Raw genomic sequence first — 17,397 nt, forward strand, 5'->3', positions numbered from 1 at the left:
CAATCTGTGTATATTCATCCTTGCACATGAATATAGCCTGCAGTCAACTTATTTAAGGAATAAATGAGTAAATAAATAACTAAATGATTTTAGAGATACAGGTTATGTATCTCTAATATTATTTCTGTAAATGTTTTTCAAGAAGAAAACAAAGCAAAAAGTAAAAATAGAGTTTTGCCTTCTTACTGAGAAGTTTCAAGTGAAATATATCCTTGTAAACTTTCATAGTTTAGATATGAAATTATAGATTATTGATAAATTTTTTTTCCCTAAGACACTTTGTTGCTGTTCTCTAAGTCTCAGTTTTCCCCTACATGAATCATAGTTCACTGGATCCCTGCTCTGCCATTTCATAGAATTGTGACAGTCTTTATAAAATTTTTCCATATTATATTGTGAATTCTTCATTCATTTCTTTAAGACAGTAACTGAGCGTATGCTAAATCTATCATTATGCTCCAGTGAAGGATGAACAGATGAGATAAATTATAAGTTCATAGGCTAGTAAGAGAAATAAACCCACATAATTAGTCCATATCCAAAAATACTAGACCTAACTATACCTAATTGCTAAATGGGTCTGCAAAGGGCCAGGGAAATTCAGAAGAGGTAAAAACTTATCCCCAGTTGGGGAAATGGGGAAAACTTTGTGAAAAGGAATCATTTGATTGGAACCCCACAGACTATTGACAGGAAAGGAGTTCATGTATCATGTTAATGGTAGAAATTCTCAAAGATATTCTGGATTTTTCTTCATTCAAGATAACATCATTGACTCTGCTTGGAGCTTGTCTTATAATTTTACTATAGAACTGTTTGGACTTAATGACCTCAGGAGTAATGAGGATAAATATTGTTTAACCTAAGGTGTTAGTCTTTCAACAAATTAGACCTAAGAAGGTTGCTGTGTGTTAGCAAGGTAAATCTGCTCTGGATCAAATGGCCCAGAGAGTGATGAGAATTAAGAAAAGCATTGAATATAGACACTCCATTCATTCAGTAAATATTTACTGAAGATGTGCTATATAGCAGTGATATACTACTTACTGAAAGCTTCAAGTCCAGTGAGGAGTCAGCCATGGCAGCAGATGATAATAAGATCATAATTATTTTTCTAAAAGTATGCATGACTATAAGTGTTGTAGGAAGCTCCCCAGAGTAGGTGTTAGTTGAACTGGTCCTTGAGAGATGAGGTGTCTGCCAGTTATTTTGGAGCAGAAATAAACAGGGACACAGAAATTATTAATTATTAATCGGCACAGAAATGGAGAACACAGTGTGTTGTTGAATTATTTTTAAAGTTTCAAGTGGTCTCCTTTATTTCCTTGTGGACAGTAACACTTTTCATTTTCTTTTGTGGTTGCTTCAGTGTTTACATTGGTTGTCTTTACCTTACAAAAGTATTTTACCATTTTCCCTCCCCTGGCTTTTGTGTTATGTTGCCATACATTTTGCTTCTGTTTGTTTATAAACCACAGAAGTTTTTTTTTTTCAATTCTGCTTTAAAAATAAAAATAAAAAAACTTTAAAGAGAATTTTTAAATAAGAAAAAAATTATATATATATATATATATATATACACATATATGTGTGCACACATGCTAAGTCGCTTCAGTCATGTCCAACTCTTTGCAACCCCATGGACTGTATCCCTCTAGGCTTCTCTGTCCATAAGAATTTAGAGGCAAGAGTACTGGAGTGGGCTGCCATGCCCTTCTCCAGGGGATCTTGCCAACCCAGGAATTGAACCCCAGCCTCCTGCATTGGCAAGCAGGTTCTTTACCACTAGCATCACCTGGAGAGCCTACATATATATATATGCATATAGACCATATATATATAAGTAATCCACTCATATATACATATACACACACATACCATTCATTTCAGAGGCTCTTTAATTCCCTTTATAGATTTCACTTTCCCTCTGATACTGTATTCTTTCTGCTTGAAGGAATTCCTTTAACATTTCTTCTAATGCATATCCACTGTCGATGGATTATTTCAGATTTTTGTCTCTCTGAAAAAGGCTTCATTCTCTCTTTATTTTTGAAAGATATTTTCACCAAGTATAGCATTCTTGGTTGACATGGCCCTCTCCCCACCCCAAGTAATTCAGCAGTGTTGCACCAGTATCTTCTAGCTTGCATTGTTCCAATGTCAGTCTTACTTTCAATTCTATGTACATGCTCTTTTCTCCTTCTGTGGATGCTTTCAGATTTTCTGTACATCTTTAAGCAATCTGATTGTGATGGCCTTAGTGTAATATTCTTTATGATTCTTATACTTGTGGTTTGTTGAGCTTCCTGAATGTGTAGTTTTAAAATAGTCATCAAATTTGGAAATTTTTTAGCAATTATTTCTGCAGATATGACCCTCTGTCCCCTCTGTATAAGGACTTCAATTACATGTATATTATGCCACTTAAAATAGTTTCACAGCTCTGTTATTTTTGCTCTGTTGTTTCAGTAATTTTTCTCTTTATTTCATTTTGGATGTATCTATTGGCTACATCTTTAAGTTCACTAATCTTTTCTTCTTAAATGTCTAATTGATGTTCATCCCTAACCCTTAATCTCAAATTCTGTTTTGTTGTTTTTCCCCAGTTAAAGTTCAATTTGGGTCTCTTTTTTATATCTTCTACATTTTTCTTTAACATGTGCATACTCTCCTCTAGCTTCTTGAACATGCAAAATATATTTTTCATTATCTGTTTTCATGACCTTTTCTACTAATTATGGCATCGAGGTCTATTTCTGTTCATTGATTTTGCTTCTCATTGCAGATGGTACTTTCCTGCCTCTTTTAATATCTAGTAATATTTATTTGAAGGATGACATCATGAATTTTAACTTGTTGAGTGCTGGCTATTTTTGTATTCCTTTAAATATTATTTAGGGGTTTCCCTGGTGGCTTAGACAGGAAAGAATCTGCCTGCAGTGCAGGAGACCTGGGTTCAGTCCCCCAGGTTCATGCCCCCCCTGCCATACATACCCAGGAGGGCATGGCAACCCACTCCAGTATTCTTGCCTGGAGAATCCTATGGACGGAGGAGCCTGGCGGGCTACAGTCCTTGGAGTGGCAAAAGAATCGGACACGACTGAGTGGCTAACACTTTCTCTTTCAAATACATTTAACCTTTATTCTGGGATACAGATAATTTACCTGAAAACAATTTCATACTTTCAAAGCTTGCTTTTTTAGCTTTGTTAGGTTCAGAGTAGTGTTTAGACTGTGGGACTGATTTTACCCCACTTTTGGGGCAAAATCCTTTCTGTGTAACATACCTGATATCATGTGTATTCTCAAGGTTTTACTTACTTATTTATTTTATTCTGGCTTGTGGGAGCAGAGACTATTTCTGGCCCTGTGTGGACTCCAGGGATTGTTCTAAGTGTTCCTTTCAGAGGGTCCTTTTCCCCGGTCTCCTGCAGGTTCCTCACATTCACGCATTGATCAGTACTGAAGTGGAGGCTCTGGGAGAAATCTCAGCGCATCTCCAGACCTCTCTTTGTGCGACTCTGTCCTCTCCATACGTTCATTCCCCTGTCCGTATTCTTTGGTAAAGCCCTGTGAATTCTGGCTGTCTTGACCTCCCCACACTCCGCCACCAGGGAGGTCAGGAATCCATTTGATCTCCCTCCCTTCACTGTGGCCTGGAAGCCCTTCAGATAGTCAACTCCACACGGTTGCAGGGCTTATTTCTTTGTTGTTGTTGCCTTCTCAGCCATCACTTGCCCGAACTTCTGTCTAATGTCTGTGAAGCATTTTTTAATATATTGTGTCTGGGTACTTCCCTGGTGTCCTGTGATTAAGACTCTTTGCTCCCAATGCAGGGACTCCATTCCTGGTCAGGGAGCTAGATCCCATTGCCACAACTAAGAGCATGCATACAGCAACGAAGATCCTGTGTGCCATAACTAAGACTGGGTGCAGCTAAATTTAAAGAAAATGTATATGTGTGTATGTATTCTTATATATATATATATATATATATATATATATATATATATATATATATATATACTGCTTAGTCACTTCAGTTGTGTTCAACTCTATGCAATACTATAGACTGTAGCCCACCAAGGCTCTTCTGTCCATGGAATTCTCCAGGCAAGAATACTGGAGGGAGTAGCCATGCTCTCCTCCAGGGGATCTTCCCAACCCAGAGATCAAACCCAGGCCTCCTGCATTGAAGGCAGATTCTTTAACAATGAGCAACCAGGGAAGCCATATATTTATATTTGGTCTGGTTAACTGCTAAAAAATAAGCTGGAAGCACAAGTTTTCCTTGGGGTGTTATTGGAATTCATGTAGTTCAGGATTTCTCACTGGTAAAATGAAAAAGGTAGAGGAACAAGAGGTAAGTCTGGATAGCTGAAGAGAAATTGTACAACAAAGGCCCTTTCTATCATGATGATACCAAATACTTTGATGAGTTGTGAGCAGATTTATAATTAAGAAATATGGTATAGTGATATAGTCAAGCCTATACTGTCTTTGGGGGAACCAGATTTTGGAAATCTAGAATAGAGGTTCTGGAAATAGCCACAATGAGGCTCTATGAGGATATAATCATAGACAATGATGGTGACTACAGCTGAGTGGACTAATCTCATTTGGATCTCAGCAGTGGCAGAACTCAATGGCACAATCCATGTGTTTGAGTAAGGGGTGGCAGTAGAAGTGGAGAAAGATGTTAAGAAGCCGTTTAGGTTTAAGCCTTGGATTAGCTGATAGATGTGGCAGCAAAGGGCCAAGAGAAGTGAAGAGAAACCACAGGATAGGGAATACACATTGTGGAGAAGATGATCAATTCAATCTGAGACTTGTTGAGTTGAAGAACCCTGTGGAATACCTGTAAGTGTGTAGTATCTGTTGGTTACTTATGATGGAGAACTGAAGAGAGCGGCATTAATTAGAAATAAAGTTTCAGGATTGTTACCATGAACATGTCAGGTGAGGTTATACACTGAATAACACCCCTCACCCTGTAGCTCCCGTGAATTATTTTACTATTCCTTTTTGGTAGCAGGAACTATTGGCTGTCCACCCACAGCTGTTTCTCTACTTCCATTCTTCCTCATTGGCAGAATCTCAGTTTTGTTTGTATCATCTGAGTCATGTGCTCAGAGAGGGCAGAGAACAATGCAGAACAGGGTGTGGATCTTGTTTGCTACAATCTGGTCATGGAGATCAGTGATGGGTTTAGACAGAGGAGGGAAGGAGTCAGACAAAGCCAGATTCAAGTCCCAGCTCTCCCAGACAAACTCTGTGACTTTTGGTCAAGTTACATAAACTCATTAAGCGTTAGGGACTTGATTCCTATGATGGGTTGATAATGATATTATAATTCACCAATTGACTCAAAATATTGAGTGGGTTACTCAGTTTCATATATACTGCTAGATGCTAAAGAGGGAGTGGAGATGAAGAGAGATCCAGGTCTTGCTTTCACTGAATTGCTCACTTCTCAATTAATACGATAAAAGATGTAATGACAGTAGAGTGAGATAAATAAATAAATAGATAAGTTGAGCACAGTTGTCTATTATAATTTATGTTTATTCCCAAGATTTAAGGATCAAACCAATAATGTGTGAACATCACTAAATGAACTGCCTGGTACACTAATGTTCAGTAAATGACCAGCACATCGAATTGAGAGGTAATAAATGGTTGAAAGCATCACTGTTGGAGGAAAGGGCATTAGTAAAGGTCTGTATCTTTGCAGGATATGGGAGAGTGTTGGTCATCAAGATATTTGATTGAAGCATTGACTGTACGTTAACAAACAATTTGGCTGACTTGGCTGTAGAAATTGGCATTGGATCATGGAGATCTTCCAATAAGTAAGAAGTATTTTGGCATAAAGAAGTTTTGGGCACCACACACACAGCCCTATAATGTACATATGAAACTTTCCACTTTCCCCTTATCCTGATCACTTTTTACAAAGTAGCTTTGATCCATCTCTAACCAGAAGTGTCATCGGTGAGTAATGCCGTGAGAGTCGTAGGACACATATCCTGCACAAGTATATCCGGAGCAAAGATAAAGTGTCGACAGGATGATGGAGTTCAGCTTGCAAAATTGATTATTTTACTTCTCCACTGTCTCGCCTTTAATTGAAATGGATAGGTTTGACGGAGCACCCTTGGCCTTGGCCATGATGTCTGGCACAGCCTGAAAACTAACACCCCAACTTCTGAGGGCACCAAGCCAAAGGTTTCCAGAGGTCAGTTCTGCCTCCCCACTCCATCCTGCTGACGAAGGTGGGATCCATGGGAAGCCAGCCAGGTTGCCACTCTGACGCCTTCCATCCTCTGTGCAGAGAAAATGAGCTTATTTATCCCAACAGTAGGGACTAAAATCAGATTGCAGTGCACACATAAATGTTCAGCCACCCATCAAAATCGCCTCCACCAGGGGAGTAAAATATCTCTCCTGAAAAAATAAAAATCTGGTATTTGTTTCTCCACGATAATTAACTGGTTCCACTCTGGCTAAATTGCAAATAGTGGGCAAAAAGTCCTGAGCCCAAAGTCTGGTGCCATATTCTCCATAGAAAACACCAGGTGGATGATGCAGAATGAAAGGAGCTGTGCATAATTTATTGACGATGCAGAGGTTAAAAAGGCTATTGCTTCCTTGCTAAGATATGGGACATGCCAGAGAACCAGTTAATTGGACAGGTTTCATCTGCTTGCAGAGCCCACTCAGTGACCTACTGTGCAGAGTCCCCCCTCCCTCCCTCCAGTGTTCCTTTCCTGTGGGGTTCCTTGCTTAACTTCCTTAGGATTGTCAGCTGAGCTTGGCCTGGTCTTGGAAATAAGCATATGTTACTGGTGTGTGCGTGTGTTCTGTCACTCAGTTATGTGTCTGACTCTGTGACCTCATGGATGATAGCCCACCAGCCTCCTCTATCCATTGAATTCTCCAGGCAAGAATCCTGGAGTGGATTGCCATTTCCTTCTCCAAAGGATCTTCCCAACCCAGTGATGGAACCTGCATCTCTTGCGCCTCCTGCACTGGCAGGCGGATTCTTTACCACTGCACCAGCATGTTGCTGGCGGTATTAGCCAAGTTGCTACACTTGTGAGTAGACAAAGGGACTGCACTCTCCTGTTTTTACTAAAGTCCCATTAGAAGTTTACTGAGGGAAAAATATGACTTAGAAGATGTGCTGGTGTACAGCACACATATGAATGATTGTATTCCGATGTTATAAGCATCACAGAATCTCCATTATCATTGTGTATATACTATATTTTTAGCATCATCGGAAAAAAAAGACAAAGATATGAAGGAGCCTGTTGTTTTGGGACTGGTTATTCCTACTATTTCTTTACTCTGTTTTCTCTTGTTAGAGGACCTTCGAAACTATCAGTAGTTGAATGCTACTGTTGCCTTCCTCAGCCCTCTAAATGCTGTCTTTTTTTTTTCTTATGATGCCTCTGGTCTGATCCCTCCTAATGGTTTTGTTTGACTGTTGGTTTTTTCCTTTGTGTTTTGGCAGGAAAACAATAATTTTTAGTTTGAATCCTCTTGAAATCTTCTTCCTCCAATAATTTAAAGAAGACTGTCTTCCCCAGCATGAAAGTAAATTTGTGTTGCATCAATAATAGACATAGCTTTTGGGAACACTGTCCTCTTGCTCTTTTAATCCTCTTATAAAAATCACCAATTAACTCATTTTCTTCTAAAATTTCCACATTCCTGAGGGGACTGAGTATTATATTTACTGAAGTCTTACATGCCAATTTTATATCAATTTTACTTATAGTGCCAAAAACATGGAGATATGTGTGCAGCATAACTCCAAATATAGAGCAGGGAATAAATTACAGTGCATGTAATAGATGGAATATTATGTAGACATTAAAATGATATATATGAAGACTTTCTGATGCGGGGAAATGTTTCTAATTCTAAAGCTAAGATAAATCAATACACAGAACTACATATTACCAATACACAAAATACATGTACACTTATTTGCATATTTGTATAAATGGAGTCATAATAGAGTAACATAAAACTTAACACTTCATCAAAAGCTTAATAGTTATTATTTCTAAGCTGAAAAGTTATGGGTACTTTTTAATTCATATGTTTTAATATTTTTAAGATGGCTATGTACAGAATTTTAAAATGAAAGAAAATCAAAGTCATTTAAAAACAAAATAAAAAAAAACTTGTCTGAAGGAAAAGAATTCGAGGTGGTCCCTTAGTCATCAAATACGCTGCCCTTTTTTCTTAAACTTCCAGGGTTTATTATTGTTATCCCAGCATGTACTAAAAATGAATCCAGATTCCCTAGATGCTGAAATGACTTGCTAGAATGAAACAGTGACTTAGTGATGAGATTGGTCCTGGATCTGTCCACAGATACTGACATCTGCTGTGAATAGTTTGAGGTCTTCTGCTTCTGTCATTCAACCAACTGTATTATGTTTTGTGACCTGTGGCTCAACAGCTATTGTAAATATCTGCCTCCCTCTCCATAAGAGACTTTTATGGGAAGCATTGAGATAAGAACCCTACTGATACAGCTTACCTCATGACATTTCACAAAGTCACAAGGAATATGACATGACATTTTATGGGGTTGTGATTTTGCAAACATTTCTATAAAAACATCATGAAAGTTTCTCATTAAACTAGACCAAACTGACCAGGACAATTGGTGGTTTGGAAGATTTCTTCTTGCATCAAAACTAGGTGCTCTAGCTTTGGATTTGTTCATTAATTGTTTGCAGATCCTTTGCTAAACCGTGGAGGCATCTCTGCCTCTGAAGCTTATTCCTTCAAATTTTTCATTATATTTGATGAAAGATACTCAGCCAAGATGGATTTTCATTAAAGTAAAAAACACAAAGAAATATGGAATTCTTCAACCTAGGAAATCCTTTAAAAATTTAAGAATCTGCTCAAAATCTAGATTTACTAATAGTGAGATTATATGAAATCAGAAGTTTACAACTAGGGATTTGTCAACATTTTAGTAGATATTCACAAACAAAGGTATGTGGTTAACAACATTGGGGAACTGCTGGGTTAAGTGAAGATTTACATGTTTACCAAGGCAGGCTTTCTCACAATTCTTTTCTTCTTTAATTTCTAAAAAAATTGTTTTATTGGATTATAATTGATTTACAATGTTGTGTTAATTTCAGGTATACAGCAAAGAATCTTTTTCAGGTTCTTTTCTCATATAGGTTATCACAGAATATTGAGTAGAATTACCTATGCTATACATTAGGCTCTTGTAAGTTCCCTATCTTATATATAGTATATTCATCCCAAGCTCCTGATTTATCCTTCCCTCTCCATGTCTCCCCTTTGGAAATAAGTTTGTTTTTGATATCTGTAAGTCTGTTCTGCTTTGTAAATAAGGTCATTTGTACCATTAAAAAAAATCAGATTCCACGTATGATTGTCATCATATGACATTTGTCTTTCTCTATTTGACTCAACTTAGTATGATGATTTCTAGGTCCATTTATATCGCTGCAAATGACATTATTTCATTCTTTTTTTATGGTGGAGTAATATTTAATTGTGTATATGTGTGTATGTACACATCTTCTTTATCCATTCCTCTGTCCATGAACATTTAGGTTGTTTCTATGTCTTGGCTATTGCAAATAATGCTACAATGACATTAATTTATTAAAGAAGAAATTTGGTCTTCCAGGTCTTCTGTATCCTGTGATAACAGTTGATATTGTCTTCTTATCTTCCTGGGGATTCCCTAGTAGCTCAACTGGTAAAGAACGTGCTTTCAATGCAGGAGACCCTGGTTCAATTCCTGGGTCAGGAAGATCCTCTGGAGAAGGGATAGGCTCCCCACTCCAGTATTCTTGGGCTTCCCTGGTGGCTCAGCTGGTAAAGAATCTGCCTGCAATGCAGGAGACCTGGGTTCGATCCCTGGGTTAGGAAGATTCCCTGGAGAAGGGAATGGCTACCCACTCCAGTATTCTGGCCTGGAGAATTCCATGGACTATACAGTCCATGGGGTTACAAAGAGTCAGACATGACTGAGCAACTTTCATTTTCACTTTCTTGTCTTTCTCCTTCTTGGAAAGCCACTTCTGACTCCTGTTCCATAGGAATGAACACATGACCTTGCATGGCCAATGGCAGATTTGAAATAATTTCTTCAACAGCACTTAGTCCAAGGGGTGGACTTATGAATCATGTCAGCCAATCAGAACTTTCCCTGGGATTTTGTAGTAGTAATGAGAGAAAGAAATATCCCCCTCCTCTCCTTTACATCCTCTTTCCTTTCTGTATTTTTCTCCATAACATTTACCAACATCTAACTTTAGGATGCTTTTTTCTTGTTTATTTTGTTTATTGTCTGCCTCCCCTCAGTAACATATAGACTCTATGAGGGCAGGAATTTGTCTTTTCTATTCACTGGTGCATCCAGTGTATGACATATAGTATATGCTCAGTAAATACTTGTTGAATCTTAGCTATATCAGGAAGCATAGAGTGTGGTGTTCTTCAAGCTGCTTTTGAAATAGAATCCTTTATCTATAAGGCATTGGAAGGATTAGTACTCTGTGGAGCATACTTTGTGAAAGAAACACTGTGTTTCTAATGATCTTGACCTGAAAGAAAAAGTGTTAGTTGCTCAGTCGCATCTGGATGTGTGACCACCATGGACTATGGCTGGCCAGGCTCCTCTGTCCATGGGATTCTCCAGGCAAGAATACTGGAGTGAATTGCCATTCCAGGGCATCTTCCCAAAGCAAGGATCAAACCCAGATGTCCTGCATTGCAGGCAGATTCTCTATCATCTGAGCCATGCAAATATTAATATAGACACAGATTTTTTAAAATGAGGAAGCTAAGATTTAGGGAGGTTAAGTAATTGATCCAAAGGTCCCAGTGCACTTGAAGTTTTAGGGATTTGCACCCTTTTCTCTCCCACATCAGTCTGCCACCACTCAGAGAAGGCCTACTGCCAGATGCCAAGCTCACTGGTGAGCCCGCCTCCCTTGGCACGTTGTCTTCCTGAAACGGCAGTGTGATCAGAGAGGTTGGAGTGAAATCTTTTTTTTTCCTGACAAAGCTGAGGATGTGACTTCTCCAGGACTGCACAACCACATGCCCAAATGGGAGCTGGGCTGTTCCACAGTTTGCATTCCCAATGAAGAGGGAAGATGGCCTCTCACTCCATGCTACCTCTTCACCATTTGATAGGCCTCAGTTTCCCCAAAAGGTATAAAGAGCATTTGCCTCATAAAGCAGAGTATGCCCTGAATCGCTCTGCAAAGCAGGTGTTTCATGTTGCACCTTTAGCATCCATTCGGTCAATGATGTTTGAGTTCTGACTTTTTGTCAGCTTGTGTGTTATCTGTTTTGTATCTCTCCTGCCTAAGAGATACAAAACAGAAATGGTGTCACTTATGTGGAGTTTGAACTCCAGTGACAAAGAACAAGTACACGTGCAAGCTGCGATGGCTGCGATGTGTTTTGTAAAGAAGAAAACACAATAGAAGACTGCTAAGGAGCTCAATTTTGGATGGACCTCTCTGAGAAGCTTTGGGGCTCTGCCCCTCAACAATAGGTAAATGCTGGATGTTATGCTCTGAAAGAGAAAGAAACTTCATTCATGCTAACCTAGCCCTTTGGTCTTCTAGAAACTGACATTGCGATTGATTCTAGGGTTGAATTATTTCCTTTTTCCATTGAATAACTTGGCAGCATCAAAGAGCCCTCTGAAAGGACCTGGTCTTACCACCAAACAGATCTTCTGCTGAACTGGACCTCCGATTAGATAGAAAGTGCTGTCTTGGAGGCAGATGCCAAGTGCTTTAATGCATATAATATCACTGTTCTTCATTATCTATTATTTATCAGCCTGGGGAGATTGGAGGAGAGAGCAAGACCCCTTAGCCTAATGTGAGGTCTTTATCTTTCAGCTTTTTGAGCTCAAATATGCCAAGAAAAGCTGCTGAATTGTTGTCAGCGAGCACACATACCATTGGCCAGCCAGCTCTCAGCTTGACATGCCCAGGACCTCAGACATGAAGCCACATGAAAAGGTTCTTAGGAAGTTGGTGTTGGCAGAGAATTGTAGAGCCATGGGGAATGGGAAAATAGTGGGGTTTAGAACAGACATTCTCCTGAATTGTTCTAGTCCTTTTCCCATAAAAACAGCAGTTCTCAACCTTGGCAACATGTCGGTATTGTTTGAGGAGTTAAATGAAAATGCTGATGCCAGAGTCCCACCCCTGGAGGGTGTGATTTATGGGATGTGCTGAGAACCCTGAGCATGAGGATTTATCAGAGCTTCCCAGGTGGTCCTCATGTCCTGTCAGTATTGAGAATTGCCTCTCTGGAGGGAGGCATGATAGTGATGAACAACTTAGGTGTGGGGCAGAGGTCAAGTGTTTTAGAACTGTGTGTCAGTCATGCCTTCTCAGCCTTCACAAAAGATTAATTCAATCAGTCAACAGGCAGATCTTATATAATCTGTCCTCATTTTGACCATTTGACTATTCTTATATCTTAAACATTTTTTAAAGAGTTTTTTTTTGATGTGGACTATTTTTAAAGTCTTAACTGATTTTTTTTTTTTTTTTTTTTTTTTTTTTTTTTTTACAATACTGCTTCTTATATTTTGGTTTTTTGGCTGAGAGGCATTTAGGATCTTAGCTCCTCGACCAGGAATCGAACCCACAGGCCCTGCATTGGAAGGCAAAATTTTAACCACTGGAGCATTACGGAAGTCCCCATTTTGACCATTTTTAAGACTACCTGTTCAATATATCGACATTTAAATTGCGGAGATGGTAAGGTTTCCCAGGTTACTTACTTCACAGGTGAATTTGTCCAGGGAAGAATGTAGGGAGGCAGGATGGCTACCCTCAGGAGGAGTGGATAGAGCTGTGTCATGTCTACGACCTGTGTCCAGCTCTGCAGAAGGGAGGCATGGCCAGAGGAGGTAGAGCGGGGAACATGGGAAGAGCAGAAGGACGCTGATCTATGATGTCCATGAAGAGGGGGAGAAATCTCCAGTCTAAAAGAAGTTCACTTTTCACCAGGAATCTTTTTTTTTCCCCTTCCCTACTATGTGCCCCATACATTTGATGTTGGGAAGTTTTTCTTTCCAAATGAGTGCATTTTCATGCCAAAATATTTCACTGGCAGCCTTCCTATCTGCTAAGCATGGAGTGTCTCTTTAGCAGGATGGAATCACCAATATAATTCCAACCTGAAGCAAAGAACCTCACCTTGAGTTTGGCCTTCCTCAGGTGCTCACACGAGTGCGTGCCTTCAGCCCAGTCTGTCAGCAAAGTGGAAAGTGGAGGATGGACTTGTGGGTGTCTTCAGAGACCCCAGGGGGTAGGCCCCCCAGAAGGAGAGAAGGGAGTCAAGAGATAGCAATCGCCAGTAATGGGCCAGGCACTTTGCTGAAAGATAGCTATCAACATCCTCATTTCATGTGTCAGGAAAGTCGGGCTGGGAGAGGTCAAGTTATTGACTCACAGTCCCAAGGCAGTGAATGAAGCCAGGGTTCAAATTGAGTCCTCCATCTCTCTAAGCCATTTCTCCTACATTGCGCCAACCCCTGCGGGACCCTCTGAATTTAGACTTTCATCAGCAAGAGAGAATGCTTCTTGGCCCCAAAGGAAGCCACTTTATTGAGTGTTGGAAACTTCCTCCATCTGTCTCCCACAAGGATAGGCTGAGCTAATAGGTCCAATTAGGAAGCTCCTCTGGCTCCATCCCTGGACGCATTAGAGTATGTTGATCAAGAGAGAAGCTCTGACCTGAGCTAGTCCAGAATTTAATACAGCTCCCTCACTCACCATGCTGAGGGTTCCCAGGTGGTGCTAGTGGTAAAGAACCCACCTGCTTGTGCAGGAGACATAAGAGATGTCAACCCCCAGGTTGGGAAGATCCCCTGGAGGAGGGTATGGCAACCCACTCCAGTATTCCTGTCTAAAAATTCCCATGGACAGAGGAGCCTGGCAGGCTACGGTCCATAGGGTTGCAAAGAGTCAGACACGGCTGAAGCGGCTTAGCATGGCACAGCATCGCTCACCAGTTGTGCTATCATAGGCAACTCACTAGCCCCTCAGAGCCTCGGTTTCCACCGTCTGGCAGGTGGGGGCCACGAGAGGACCTGTCACATGAGGATGTTGTGAGGACTGAATGAAATGATCACACCAGAGACTTAGCAGAGCAGATGTAAGAGCCCAATAGATGTTAACAATTGCTGCTTACACTCCCCATCCAGCAGGGCCCGGGTCACCACTGTGCCTTCTGCCCGCAGGGAAACGGATCACCCATTGCCCCTCTCATCTTCCCTCAATGCCAGGGCTCAGCCGCTCAGCCTAGGCTGTGCCCCACATCCACTGCTATTTCAGCATCTGCCTTCCTCTCACTGTGTATTGATCCCATCTCCTTGCCTCCCCAGCCTCCATTCATAGGGAAGTTATGCAGTTGCTTATTTCAGAATGAGAGAGAAGAAAACTGACTCCTTCTCTTTGAAGAATAGCTGAAAACCCCTCAATTTTATACTGTGTTAATCAGGCCTGAAAGAAGTGACAGAAAGCCAATAGCCAGACTTGGAAATCTGCAAGAAAAACACCCCAGGAAGGCTCATTGGTTTCTTGTGCATTAAGTGAGAGGCAAGTGGGTTCCAGAGAGCTTCAGGAGCTGCCACTTTGATCCCTGCCCAAACTAGAGTGAGGCAGATGGAGACGGGGGTTCCAGCTCAAACCTCAGGGTCTCCAACCTCATTGTTGGAGGACAGGCAGCTCATAGCCTCGGGTGACGGGAGCGTGTGCCCTGAAATGGCTTCCCTGGAACCATGCCTGCACACATTCATACTCCCGACTCATACTCTGGCATCCGAATACATCTCAGAAAGCCACAGTGGTTAAATTCTAATTAAGATACTGGGAGACCAAGGTCACAAACATCCACTCTTCTAATTACAGGTTCTGTATGATAGTAACATCTGCACTGCCCGTTCTGTTATGAAATGCATCCCTATTCAATATCTCATTAGTAAAAACAGCAATGCTGAGAGAGAGGTGTCTTTCCTCACATGCCTGTCACCCAGTTATTTTTATTTGATTTGATTTATAAAAGAGGAATAATAATCCCTATTTCACAGGACCATTGAAAGGATTGACTGGGGATATTTATAACATATATGAGCTGTTCAGTTATATGTCCGTGGGATCTGAACCCTGGAAAGCCAACCTGAACTGAAATCTCACATTGCAAATAGTGGCAGAATCCAGACTTGAATTCAGGTCTTCAGAGTTCTACTTTTCTAATCAGAGTTTGAAACACTGTTTGGGATTTCTCAGGGCCAACTTGAGTGTTTCTACAAGGCAGCAGGGACAGGAGGAAAAGAGACGTCTTACAGAAAGTCACAGGGAGTTGACAGTCTCAGGAGTCAACATGTCCTGATTCAACTCAGGTTTCATTTGGCACTAGCCGTGTGACCTTGGACAGCTTGAGTTTTGTCTTAGCCTGTGTTTCCATATGCATAAAGTGTCACTGTAACATTTGCCTTTCAGGAATTTCGCAGGTTTTAAGTGTGACAATATGTGTGAAGATACATTGAGCGTTTGGCAAATGTAGAATGAGTCCAACTCAACAGTCAGGAGAAATAATGGGAAATGTTAAGTTGGGGGTGGGAGTGGAAAGGTGCAGGTGTGACCTATTCTCAGACAGAGAGAAGAAAGCAATAACCCAGAGTCACGTTGCTCAGTACAACCAAGTCCAGATCTTCTTGAGCCCCATTCTCAGTTAGAGTTGACGGTGAATGTCAAAAATGAGGCACGTTGCTTCCTTACTGACCTACAAGGCAAGTCCTGTGGTGATCTGACTCCTGGAGGCAAGTGCAGTCTTACTGCCATAGGAAGAATGCTGAGCCACAGTTTCATCATCTGTAAGCTAAGGGCAGTCTCCATACCTCTTGCAAGGGTTGAAGAAGATAATCCACATGGACTAGATCGAGCTGACCTCAGTGCTAGTGTAGCATGTATCAGTGAGCATATATATATATATATTTATCTGCTCTGGGAATGTCCTCTGCTTACTGGGGACAGGTCTGATCAGACTCTGCTTGGGGAATGCTTGTGCTAAAGAGAAGGCAGACCTGACCCTGTGACTGATGAGGAGGTCAGCCAAAGGGGCTGTGGAAGCACAAAGAGGGAGAGCCCTTCCTGGAAGCCACTTGCAGTGTGAGGTCAGTGTTTATTTGCATAGTCTTTAAGAATAAAGGGCTTGTGCTGGACTCAGGTTTGATTTCAAGGACTGCCATTTAATAACCCTGGGGCCTTGGCCAACTTATTTGTCTGGATGTCAATTTCCTTATCTGTAAAATGGACTTCCCTGATAACTCAGGTGGTAAATATCTGCCCACAATGCAGGAGACCTGAATTTGATCCCTGGGTTGGGAAGATCCCCTGGAGAAAGGAATGGCAACCCACTCCATATTCTTGTCTAGAGAATTCTGTGAACAGAGGACCTGGTGGACTACAGTCCATGGGGTCACAAAGAGTTAGGACACGACTGAGCGACTAGCACATACTTTATCTGTAAAATGGGTTTTTTACAGTAACTTGCAGGACTTGGGGGAGGACAAAAGGAGATACAGTATTCAGAGAGTGGCTAGCACACTGAGAACATTAAAGATTTGCTAGCTAAGTGTTCGTGTTAATATACATTGGAGTCTCCAGATAATTGTACAACTCAGGAAGCTATCCATGCAGTTATTTAAGCAGAGACTAGAGTTAAGTCATAGAGAAGATCCTTAATGGTATTTCCCAACCCATGTTAAACCTCATACAGTCTGAGAGTCATTGATTTTACATGGGAAGGAGAGATGCTGCTCTCAGCCTCCTGGCAGGGGTGATCTCTTGTTAGTGAGTGAGACTTGGTGAGATCAGCAGAGAATGAAGAGGGTGGGTCTGCTGGGGCATGGCTGAAGACCAGGAGTCTGGTGAGTGGCTGTAGTCCCATAAAGGAAAACCACACATGCATTAAAGAGAACATCCCTTAATGCTCACAGGTACAGTTGTGAAATGTCATTTAGAATCAGCAGTTTGAAGCTGGAACAAACCTTTGAGGAAACACAGAGACTGGAGGAGGAAAGTGGGGACCATTTAGGGGTATGACAGGACTCCAGTTGGGATGTCACTGTGGCATAGAATGCCAATGGAAAAAGTAAGAACAGTGGGAATGGATTCTTATTGAGATAAATAATAATGAATCCGATGCACTGCTATATTTAGAATGAATAACCAACCAGGACCTACTGTATAGCACATGGAACTCTGCTCAGTGTTATGTGCCAGCCTGGATGGGAGGGGAGTTTGGGGGAGAATGGATACATGCGTATGTATGACT

This window comes from Muntiacus reevesi, chromosome 2 (genome assembly GCF_963930625.1).
Source record: "Muntiacus reevesi chromosome 2, mMunRee1.1, whole genome shotgun sequence".
NCBI classification, from domain to species: domain Eukaryota; kingdom Metazoa; phylum Chordata; class Mammalia; order Artiodactyla; family Cervidae; genus Muntiacus; species Muntiacus reevesi.